The sequence below is a fragment of the Triticum dicoccoides genome, chromosome 7B (assembly GCF_002162155.2).
Source record: "Triticum dicoccoides isolate Atlit2015 ecotype Zavitan chromosome 7B, WEW_v2.0, whole genome shotgun sequence".
In the NCBI taxonomy this organism is placed as follows: Eukaryota; Viridiplantae; Streptophyta; class Magnoliopsida; order Poales; family Poaceae; genus Triticum; species Triticum dicoccoides.
In genome coordinates this window covers 493,653,142-493,665,255 of record NC_041393.1, presented here as the reverse complement: position 1 = coordinate 493,665,255, position 12,114 = coordinate 493,653,142, and positions in this window count along the sequence as shown.

Here is a 12,114-nt window from a genome sequence, read left to right as displayed (position 1 = left end):
TCCAAACTGGTCGGGCACTTGTTCCCCTTGGGAAGACGTTCGTGCCAGAATGACATGTTCTCGTCGAAACATGCGTCGGTCATTTTGTGTTTTACATTCATCTCCAGAGCCATGAGCGTTACTTTTAGGCGGGTATCCTTGGGCCTGCATCCTTCATACAATGGAGTAACCGCGTCTAACTCAAGTTGATCCATCTTGGCTTTCTCTCGGGCGGCAGCTCTTGCGTTATCCGTCTGCTTGAGAAGCAGCTCTTGAATATGAGGGTCCCGCACCCAGCCCATCGATGGTCCAGCGTCGTCTGCTCCGCCGGCATCATCATCTTGATGATCATGCCCGTCGTCTGCTCCGGCATCTTCCTCATCATCATGTCCTGCATCTTCTACATGATGACTGTGTACAGCATCACCGTCGTGATCATCTCCTGGGGATTCTTTGTCTTCTCGCCCGCCCGAGCCGCGGTGGTTGTCTTGCTGCCCTTCCTCATTTCTTGCCCGGCCCCCATGGACGACTTCGTAGTCATCTTCATCACCTTGCCACCGATAGCCATCCATGAAACCACGCAAGAGCAGGTGGTCCCGCACCTGCCTGGAATCCGGGTCCGCAATAAGGCTCTTCAGCTTGCATCTTCGACACGGACATCTTATCTCCGTCTCATTCTTTTGGAGCATCTCGGCCTTCGCGGACCTCAAAAACCTATTCACGATGCCTTCGGTCATCGTGCGGACCATGGTCGCCTGCGGGGTAGACCAAAACGATATTTTAGAACCAAGAAAAAATTTTGCATGACTTTCCCTAAAAATAGGACCAAAAAGAATGCTTAATGCCAAAATTCTCGCCGAAACGGAAATGAATCAACATTCCGGCAAAATATTGGCAACTATCGCATTTCAAATACCGGTACACCTCCAAACACAAACACATATGCAACACCACAAACATATGCAACACCACGAACATACATAGATCTAGCTAGGCCATAAAAAGTGCATGTGCACATTGTTGTAGGGAGAACAACATAAATATAGCTTCCCACCTTACTTACCTATCAAAACAAGGTAATTTAACCACTTAATTTGAATGAATCTTTGGTGGAAATGAGGTGAAAAAGAGGAGGCACTCGAGACAAGGAGGAGGTGGAGAGAATGAAGTGGGGAGAAAGTGAGTGTGGGTAGGAGAGGCTGTCCAAAATATCTTGTTGCTGCCCACTTACTAATGGCGCACTAGCACTAAATGCGCCATTAGTAATCCAGGTTACTAATGGCGCACCTTCTGGCGGTGCGCCATTAGTAGTTTTGCAAAAAAAAACATACTAATGGCGCACTGTTCTACAGTGCGCCATTACTAGTTTAAACTAGTAATGGCGCACAGTTGTACAGTGCGCCATTAGTAGTATTGCAAAAAAAGGAATAAAAATATAATAAAAAACAACTTTAGTGGCGCACTTTCCGACGGGTGCGCCATTACTAGTTACAACTAGTAATGGCGCACTGTGTCTGGATGCGCCATTAGTATGTTTGGACAGGCGCACTAGTTCAAAAAAAAAATTTGATACTAATGGCGCACCTTGGGCCTGGTGCACCATTAGTAGTTTCAACTCTAATGGCGTATCTGAAGGTGGTGCGCCATTAGTATATACTAATGGCGCACCCCTTGTCTGGTGCGCCATTAGTGTCAATCCCATCTATAGCCCTTTTTCTAGTAGTGAAGGATGCGCCTTGAGATATTCAAATCTCTATTTTTGTATAGATCAACTAAATTTAAGCACCCCAGTTTGCAAAAACGCTTAAACATTAACAATGTGACTAGTTGATGAAACATACATTAACAAAGAGAAGCACTTTCTTTATCTACATTGGAAATGAAATGATAGAGAGGACACTCGCTCTATTTTAACTGTATTATTACTTCATTTTATCAGTGACACTAGGGTCGAGCAGGTGGCAAACAAGGTGTACCGTGTGTCGCAAGGATGGAGGCCGGGGGTGCTTAGACTGGGATGCTGAAGTTGGCTCTTTCAGTCACCAACATGGATGATTCAATTCATGGGACCTTTTGGTGCAATTCACCTAAAATGAAGCAATGCCCCATGAGCTAGCAACTTCTTCTTCATTTTTTTAAGAAAAGGGCTCCAGCCCGGTTCCATTTCCATCAGAAAACGAAACCCATGGAGCTTCTTCTTCATTAGTTGCAATAAAATTGAGCAACATCAAGGTTGGTTGTGAAGCTCCTGGAATGTTCAACTATAATTTGGATATCACTTGTGCAGTTCAACTAAGATTGAGCGTGAAATGTATATCTCTGTTTGCACAAAAAAGGTGGAAAGGAGGGTGACTAACAAGTGATGAAACATGCATCAAATGAAAAGAAGCTTGTTCCTTATCTGAATGGCAATCCTACAAGGACAGTAGCAATTTCTAAAGTAGTGGCATTGCTAGATATTAGTGTGGGCATTAGGATTAACTATGACAACCATTAAATACGACATTACTTTGGGCACGGGAGAGTAGGCGGACTAGGACAGTTGCATTTCTAACGAAAAGAACCAACTTATCTTAATGGGAAATTTAGCAGGACATGTAAAAAAGTGCCATTGATTCATATTACTGGAGGCATTACATTGGAAACAATATTGGTTTAAAAGGTTCTTACTTTTAATAGTGCAACTGCTATATTTTACCAGTGGCATTACATAAGAGTGGCTCGGGGCAACAAACATCAGAACAGGATATCTGGGTTGGTCCCATTTTTGTTTGGTACAGCCACCTTATACTGTGTGAGGCTAGCAAATCTAGTGTTGGACTTACTCTGTTGACTTGTCTCCCAGTCCCCACTTTCTTTCCTTTTTCAACCAATAGATTGGGTTTACATTGAGTTTGTACTGCGTTTCCCTTTATTTCCGTATTAGACCTGGAGACCAGTTGGATAGCCAGTCTCTGCTACTTTTCACCCCCATTATTTCCTATTTCGACCAAGTCCTAGATTTAGGTAACAAATCCTCTCCCACCCCCACCCCCTTTCTTCCTTATTTGAACTAAGTAGTACAAGATTTGAGTGCATGAACTAGTTTTCCCTCTTAAACATAAAAAAATAGGTGGTCTTCGAACAGCTGATAGATCCTATCTACGAGGGGGCCTGAGAAATAGTAAAAGATACAAATGCAGCAAGGTCAGTAGCTCGCGAAGTAGATCAAGGCCAGTTTCGAAGAAAGTTATACCTAATGGTCACCGGGATGTCGCTCGGTGGGCGGCGGGAGGCCGCGGATCTTCCCACACTATGGCAGCGAGGAAGAAGCTGTCAGAGGCCCTCCCTCGCCAGCGGTGCTTGGGAGAGAACGACAAGGCAGGCTGATCGGGACGCGCCAGCAGTGGGTAAGAGTCGTCACCGAGGACGACCGCGTGAACATTGCACCTTCTCACCTTCCCCGGCGGAGAGGATCCGGCTGGATCTGTGACCAGCGGTGAGCAGAGAGAGAGAGTGTGGCCACCGCTATCGTGTTTAGATCTGGAGAGGACAAGACAGTGTGAAGAGAGCAACACTAGCAAGCAAGCACGGAGGCTCCCGCCTATATAGTGGAGTACTAGTTTTCTTTTGTCTACCGGAGCCAGCTTGACCTTGTCAATGACTGTCAAGAATTCTTCATGCACGTGGCCCAGAGGCGCAGTTGTCATCATTTTGATCTGAAGCACCGGATTATAACATATAACACGAAAAAATTCCACATGACAAGAAATCATAAACTCACTTCCCAAGGGAGACAACATGAATCCCGACGGACAAACTAGACGAGGAACAAAGCTAAAATTAAAGATAAACTCGTAGAAAAGGGGTACGTCGATAGATGTCCTAATTAACATAGCCGGCTTGACCTAGATGGCAGCCGAGTAGTCTTCGTGCATGTGCCCCCAATTACTAGCCCAACTCAGTTGTCGTTGTTTAACCCTCGCAGTGATCCGAAGCACATGACACCTAATTTTGCGAGATGACAAGAAACCTTTTTTTAGATTTCTCACCACAACAACAACCATGTACAACACAACCTGCATGATATGTAGACGATAGCCAATCCAGGAGTGTCTGCTGGAGTGTTGTCACATGCATGGATGAACTGATCTTTCATGTCTTGCAGGGATCGTCCATGCACCAACGTAGTACAATACTTCTCTAGTACTATCACTCGTCTCCCTCTTTTATTAAGTCACCCGACTTGCGGGGCCAGGGAGTGTGCCTATGGTCGGTTCTCAATTGCGGTCGCACATGTGTGTGCAAACGCAATATGACGCGCGTTCCATTTGGAGGGCAGCGTGCCAGACCGACCGACCGTCTGGGGTGCGACGCGAATGCGACGGGCGTGCTGTATACTCTATACATGTGTACCGCCGTTTTCTAGAGGCTTTGCTCCATGGCGCAATCCATGGATACAAAATTACTACACTACACTATTTAAAAGTCGAGGGCGGGGCTTTTCCTGTGCGGTAGGCGGGGTAGTTCGGCCTAGTCGATTCGGCAGAGACATGAGAAGATGAGGGAGTAGGCTGCTGCAAACGTAGGGCTGTGTGATTTGATAGCAAGTTACTACTGGATAGGTGGGGCCCCGTGATTTGACTTGCCATTATCATCTTAACTGCGGCGCTACGACCAGCGTGAGTCTCCCGATTCCTGACCACCTCCATACAGCTGCCTCTCCCAATGCTTCACCATGTAGTAGAGGCTGGCTCTTGCATGAGATCCCACTTCTCCACTTTTTCCTTGCCTCTCTTGCCTCCACACATGCAAAAATGACATGTAAAGTGCACTATTGTACTTACTTGGTCCTACAGGTGCTAAGCTTGCCACATAGGCATAAAGTCTGATGTGGCAAGTTAATCAAGAAGAGAAAGACTAGTTTGGTGACCCAAGGAAGAAATGATGCTAAGCGCGTGTACCTAGGTGAAAAGACAATTTTGAGTCCATAGCTAATTAAATGAAGCAAACTTAGCAACAAAAACATAATAAGCACACAATTTCATTGGAAGAGGTCGCTCCTTGGCAAATGCAATAAATACTACTCCCTCTGTCCCATAATATAAGAACATTTTTGGCACTACACTAGTGTCAAAAACGTGCTTATATTATGGGATAGGGGGAGTACGAAGAAAGAGATAGAGAGAAATAAAAAAATACACTTATAGCCAACCTTATAGCTGACCTTGTTGTAGTATGAGTGACTAAGTGATGACTATGTATGACATGCCAACATCAGATAGCCTAACGCACTGTGTTAAATCTCCAAGGGTGCAACCGCGCGAGCGACACGACGGTCATGGTAGGCGTGACCATGATACGGGCTGCTGGCAGCCCTTGGATCTGAGATCAAACGGTCACATGCTAAGTTGCTGAAAATTTGCAGAATAACCCTCCAGGATTGGATATTCACCCATAGGTCCAGAATCACGCCATGCAACCGTTCGATCTCAGATCCAAGGGCTCTCGAAAGCCCGTATCATGGGAGAATGGAAAGCCACTACCCTATCGTTGGCACGCTGACAGTTCACTCCTACTCGTCCCCGCACGTCCTTTAATATTACGGCAGTTCGCTCCTAGTCGTCCTGTCCTTTCACATTACGGTAGTTCCACTAATCCTAACCCTCCTCCCAAATCCATGGCGTCCCAAATCTCCATGATCGGCGGTGAGTACAAGGTTAGAACCATCACCGGCGATGAGTTCGACGTCATCTACACCCGTTCTTCCGCGACGATGAAAGGATGCCTTTCTCGCTTCAGACGCATGTTCGAAAACTCAGATGATCAGTGGGTCGCTGGGCTAGATGTTGAGTACACCACAGTCCTGGGACGAGAGAAGGATCTAAAGGACGAAGAGAGGAAGAAGCCCGCCGTGATCCAGGTTTGCGTGCATGACTTATGCTTGGTCTACCACATATGCCATGCCGACGTTGAATGTCTAGATTTTAAGAACTTCCTCGAGAGCAACCTAGTCAAATTCGTTATTGTAGACTTTACGAACGACAAAGAAGTCCTGGGTCGGATAGGCCTCGTTGTAGGCAACCCCTTCGACCTCCAGAAGAATCGAATGCTGCCCTCCGGTGGCCAACCTTCAATGCTGACCCTAGCAGGAGCCATGGTTCATCCTTCGTATGGTAAACTGGAGAAACCTCAATACACGTTTCATCGTTATGCATGGCAGCAGAATGTACTAGATATAGACCACATCCACTATGCTGCAATGGATGGCTACCTTTGTTTCAATATCTACAAGGGTTGGATGAAGAGCAAGAGCCAAGTGTGCGGTTCAAGCAAAGAAGTATCGGCCAAGAGGAAGAGGGACAAGGACGAAGTCGAGGACGTGGACGAGGACTCCAAGTAAGGTGGCAGCATCGTTGCTCATGGTGGTTCTAATGCAGTGTCTACCGGATTAGTTACATAGTTTAATTTTAGGTGTGCTTAGTTTAATTTGAGGGGTGTGTTGTGCTGAGCCCCCAGCAGAACTATGTTATGTTTCTTCTCGTTACTTTAACTCTTTAGTACGTACATACTAGTATTTCTTACATTTCATCTTTTAGTTGGTATAGTACTACCACTCGTTTCTTCACATTACATACATACAATATATATGGCCAACATCATATAGCCAGCAGTTTAGTTGTCAAAGAATTTCAGGGTGCTTAGTTTTGTCAAAGAATTCCAGGATGCTTAGTTTTATTTGAGGGGTGGGTTGTGCTGGACACCATTATTGTGACTAGCCTTTTTAATAGTACTATATGCATAATTTGGCGACGAGCGCTCTCTATATGTACCACCTTTTTTTCAAGTTTTGCTCCATGGTGCAATCCATCGATACTACTACTGTACAAAAGTATACAGTTTTTAAAAGGCTAGAGGGCGGGGCAGTCTAGCTTGGTCGGTTTCACGAGAGGCGAGTGCATTTGTGATTTGACGGCTCATTACTGCTGGAAGGCGGGGCCTTGTGATTTGACTGCTCGTATAAATGCGCCGACGACCTAAGGAGGAGCAAAGAAGCATGTGGTAGTACTACGACGAAGGAGCACAAAACACGGCAGCCCAGTGCCATATGGCATTAAAAAATGATCTAATTTGCTAGTCATCTCATTGTTAGCATTGTTCTATTCATTCCCACAAAAAAAGCATTGTTATATTCATGCCTCGTAGAGAACATGACACGTGTGGCGAAACACCCGAAGCAAAAGATGAAACATAGGAGCAAAATAAGAAGGAAGATTATCACCCCAAATGATCTAATTCACCGTGGAGTCGTCACTGCTTCTTCATCGCCTCCACGACCTCCATCTCCTTGCGCGTCTCCTCTGCCATCTTCTTCATTCTGTCCATGACACGGGATTTCTTGACGCGAGCCTTCATCATCTGTTCCACGGCCACATTACATACCTTGACAGCAGCCGGGTGCTCGATGTAGAGCTTCGCCAACTCCTCCTTTTGTTCCATGATGAGGGCCTGCAGCATCTTCATCGAGGAACTACTATTCTCATGCAGCTTCTTCCAGCCGGTGTTCTTCTCCTTCAACAGGTTGATCTCGTGGCAGAGCTTCGCCTTGTCCTCCTGAAGCTGCAGGATTTCACTGGTCGTCTTCTTCTTCGAGGCAATGCTCTTCTTCAGCAGCATCACCAAGCTGGCGGTCAACTACCGCTGCTTATTGAGCTCAACGGGCATGTCGTCGAGGCTCTCCTTCAGCAGCTCCGCCAAGGCTTGGATGAACTCCTTCTGCTTATTGAGGTGCATATTGAGCTGATTGGGGTGCCACCGGCTCGGCATGTTCGCCTCCGCGGCTAGGGCGCTCCTGGGAGCCATCGCCTGCCCGTGAGAGATCTTTCGAGGTCTCTGCGTGGCGGCGAGCCCTCTCTTTTTTTCCGCAGCCTTGGTTGCCACTCCCTTGTTACGAGTAGTTCTCGACCTAGAGCTCTACTCACTGGCCATGGCAAGGACGGATGAAGAAGAAGCACTTATGAGGAGGAAAGGTAGAGTAATTTTTGGCTAGGTAGTTCCCCTTTTTATAACCTAAGTACTAGCACTAGTACTAATACTTGCATAGTGGGAACACGTTCAGGTTTGGTATGTACTAGTAGGTGTGAGCAGGCTTTCAAATGGGATGGGAACAAGGTAAGATTAATTGATGGTTTTGGTTTCGAGGCCCGAAACGGCGCCCGATGGGTTTAGTGGAACATAAATTTCAAGTAGACTGCACTGCTCAAATGCGTAAATATTAGGTTGCTGTCAAAAATTGTCACAAAATACGAAGGAGACCAATGGAAGTACTACTAGCAGCCCATGATTTAACTACTCGCATGCGCGCAGTGGAGTAGTAATGTATTTCTTCCGCCCTCACGTCCACTCAATTTGCATATGCTGTATTAATTGACCATCAATGAAGTGAACGACTTTACACGCGTCAAATTATAACATGGGGTGGATCTTGGTACAAAATTGCATCCTCCCGTGTACCCGCGTGTGCGTGCAAGGGAATGAGTGAGTGTGTGGCGTGCGTGCACATCTTCGCTTCGTGCATGTACCGACAGTATGGCTCAGGGAGGACGAGTACATTATTCTGGAACTTGCAGCACGTCACTGTGATCAATCCACACAAGGAGGTCACGACAACGCCTCCACATGTGCCACGTGGCTTCATGAATGTAGTGTGCCATTGGAGTTCTAATTTACGTGTTTTGCACATACTCGAAGTACTAGTAAGGTACACCTGCATTGCACGCATCAGATTTTGCAACCAAATTATGAATAAATCCCACACTGTAGCATGGAACCTCTAAGTCATATATGCTTGATGTAGACCTTCGTTTAATTCTTATAGTTCATCTCATTAAAAATCAATTAGTTTTTATAAAAAATCTAGGGCCTCTTGGATTCGTAGGATTTCCAAAAGGCGGGAATAGGAAAAACATGGGATTATAGTGGAATGCCATCTTCAATCCTACAGGATTGTACGAGTGTTTGATTGTGCATAGAAAAACCGCAGGATTCTTTCAAAGAGGTTTGAGTGGATGGGATGTTTCCTATGAAATCTAGTGCAAATGAATCATATGAAAAAATTCCTATGGTTTACAATCCTACGAATCAAACAACCAAGATAGTAAAAATTCCTAAGGATTAGAATCCTCCAAAATTCCTTTGAGAATCCTTTGAATCAAAGAAGCCCTTAATCTATTTTATGATTCATGGAATTGTGCATTGTAAAGCATGAAGTAAAAACAAATGATGGCAATTCAACTAGAAAAAAGTTTGGGCAGTTATGATATGGAAGATTCTAGAACAAAAGAGAACCACTGTTGTTTTGAGGTTTGTGAATTATGCTTAAATTCAACCATGGAGTCTTCTAGATTGTGCGAGGGGCCGAGTGGAGGGAGACTACGAAGGAGTGCACAAGTGCGAGATCGGTATTTAGAGATTGGGGCGAGAACGTGCGCTGTTGCGCGCAGTGGCAGAGCCATGAAAAATAAATGAGCTAGGGGGGCAAGCATTGCTAATCCTTTATGAGGAGGGTCAATTCATGAACTTAAACCATTTTAGCAGCAATTGTATAATGATCACATTCATATTAGCCTCGATATATAGTGATGTTAGGGGGGCGGCAGGGCCCTTGCTACCCCCTATCTTTGCCATTGTGCGCGCGTCTGAGAGATGAAGCGGAAGGCATGGATGAGAGGGGGATGTTGGATATATAATTAATGTGGGTGTATTAGCTATATATGTTAATCCTATATAGAGAGGTATAGATTGATCGATGTGGACGTGGGAAAGAGGGTGAGACCTCACTGGATATATCGATTGATCGGTTTGTGTGGAAAACTATGAAAGACCTAGCTATATACACAAATACATAGAAGAACATCGATCATTGCGCATGCACGCGTGAGAGATAAAGAATGCCCGATATGATGGAGAGGGGGATGTGTGTGGGTGTGTGCCTTCATGGGAGACCGACCTGAAGAAAAAGATTGCATGTGTGGGATGGATAATGCCGACTGGTAGTGTGTGTGCATGCATGCACGAGAGAAAGTTAGTGGTACAATTATAAAGAGAAGACGACTGTGTGGGTGTAAAAGACTAGGTGAGGTCATAATCAATGTAAAGTTGAATTCAAATATTTGAATAAGAGACCTTGATGTTTGAAACCCATGCATGCATGAATATAACTGAGATGTGCGCGGTGTGGTTTGGAAATGAGCATGTTGTAATGTATACACATTGAACAAGGTCAGACTGATTTGAATTTGAGATAACGATAGCAGACATCATTTGGCCACGCCGCATCCGTGCATGGACACACTATTCTAATTGGAGATGATGGGTGGCTTTCGCATCACATATCTATATCTATACCCCCCCCACACACACACACACATATATATATATATATATATTATTTTATATATTTTTATATTGTGTGCAGGTAACTTTAACTTTGAAAGATGGTCGTTGGGTTAGGCGAATCTGATGGTCCAAAGATGGCAAATTTGAGCACTACTGGCCGTTGGATACCATCTAGATTCCAGCAGATTTCGCCACATGTATAATCTAGAAGACACCACGGTTGAACTTAAGCATAATGCACAAACATCAAAACACAAGCACTTCTTCTTTCTAATAGAATCTTCCGTATCAGAATTGCCCAAATGTTTTTCTACATGATTTGCCATTATTTGTTTTTACTTTATGTCTTACAACGCACAATTCCATGAATCTTAAAATAGATTAGCTTTCTTATAAAAACTAGATGATTTTGAATGAAATGAACTATAAGAATTAAACGAATATCTACATCATGCATATATGATTCAAAGCTTACATGCTATAATGTGGTATTTATTCATAATTTGGTTGCCAAATCTCACGCGTGCAATGCACGTATACCTTACTCTAGTCTAAATGGTGTTTGTGTGTGTGTGTTATGCGTGTTGAGGTGCAAATTGTCTTTTTTTGGTACACGTTAAGCTTGTTCTCCCAAAATTTCAAGCCGCGCCTTGTTATGCCGAAAATTCAAGCTAGCATCTCTGTCTATCATGCTACGAAGCTCTCGCCTCTTCAACTCGCGCCTTGTTAGCCCGAAATATTTAAGATATATCTGTCTCATTGTGCTCCGACAACTCCCTCCATCTCAACCCGCGCCTTGCTATTTCGAAATTACAACACGCGAAAACTCCCACCTCCTGTGAAATCCCGACACGCGAAATGCCCGTGGTACCCCTGAACCGAAAGAACCGCCTCAAATCGGTGGGGGTACTTTTGTAACTTACCCCACATTTCAGACAAGCGGATCCCTAACTAATGGTTCCCCACTCCCATCCCATTCGCCCACCCATTCGTACACCGAGGCCGCGAAAACCCGCGACGAAGCCCCACACCCTCCTCTGTCCACCACCCAGCCGGAGCCTCTTCCCCGACGACGTCGTCCACAGCAACACCTCGACGTCCCTCATCCACCGTTCTGGATGAGGATCCGTCGTCGATCTCGTCGTCCCGCCGGTTCAGCCACCCCGTCCTCCACCTCCAAGGAGCTGCCCCGACGTTCCCCGCGTCTTCCGCGCCACCTCCATTACCACACCGCCGTCTTCACCTGCACCACCGAAAGAGCATCATCATCACCATTTCCTCGGATGAAGCTGCGGCCCAATCAGCGCCACCAAAGAGGTTGTACACTAATCACCACATTTTCTTCTTGATTCGATCTCACGGTGCTGCCGGCGCTCGGTCCCGAGCAGACACGGCGCGGCTCTATCCACGGCTGCATCGTCGGCCACTTCCTCCATAGTGTCGCTCCCTTGGCGGCGACGTCCACATCAGTAGGTGCTACTGCTGCTTTAGCTCTCGCTTGCGCTGCTGCTCTCCTCTTGTTCTCGGTCCCCTGCCTGGTCTGCTCTTGCTCGCGCTGCTGCTCTCGCTCTTTATCTTGCTTGCGATGCTGCTCCGATTTAGCTACACTTCAGTCGACTGAATCGAATTTTGGATCAATCGATTTTTAGGGGGTGGGCGGGCTCACCGGGGTGAAGGAAGAACCAGCCACAGCGGGGAGGGGGGCTCGCGGAGAGGTACCCCATTATCTATTAGGGTTCAGGGTGGGGGCGGTGGTCA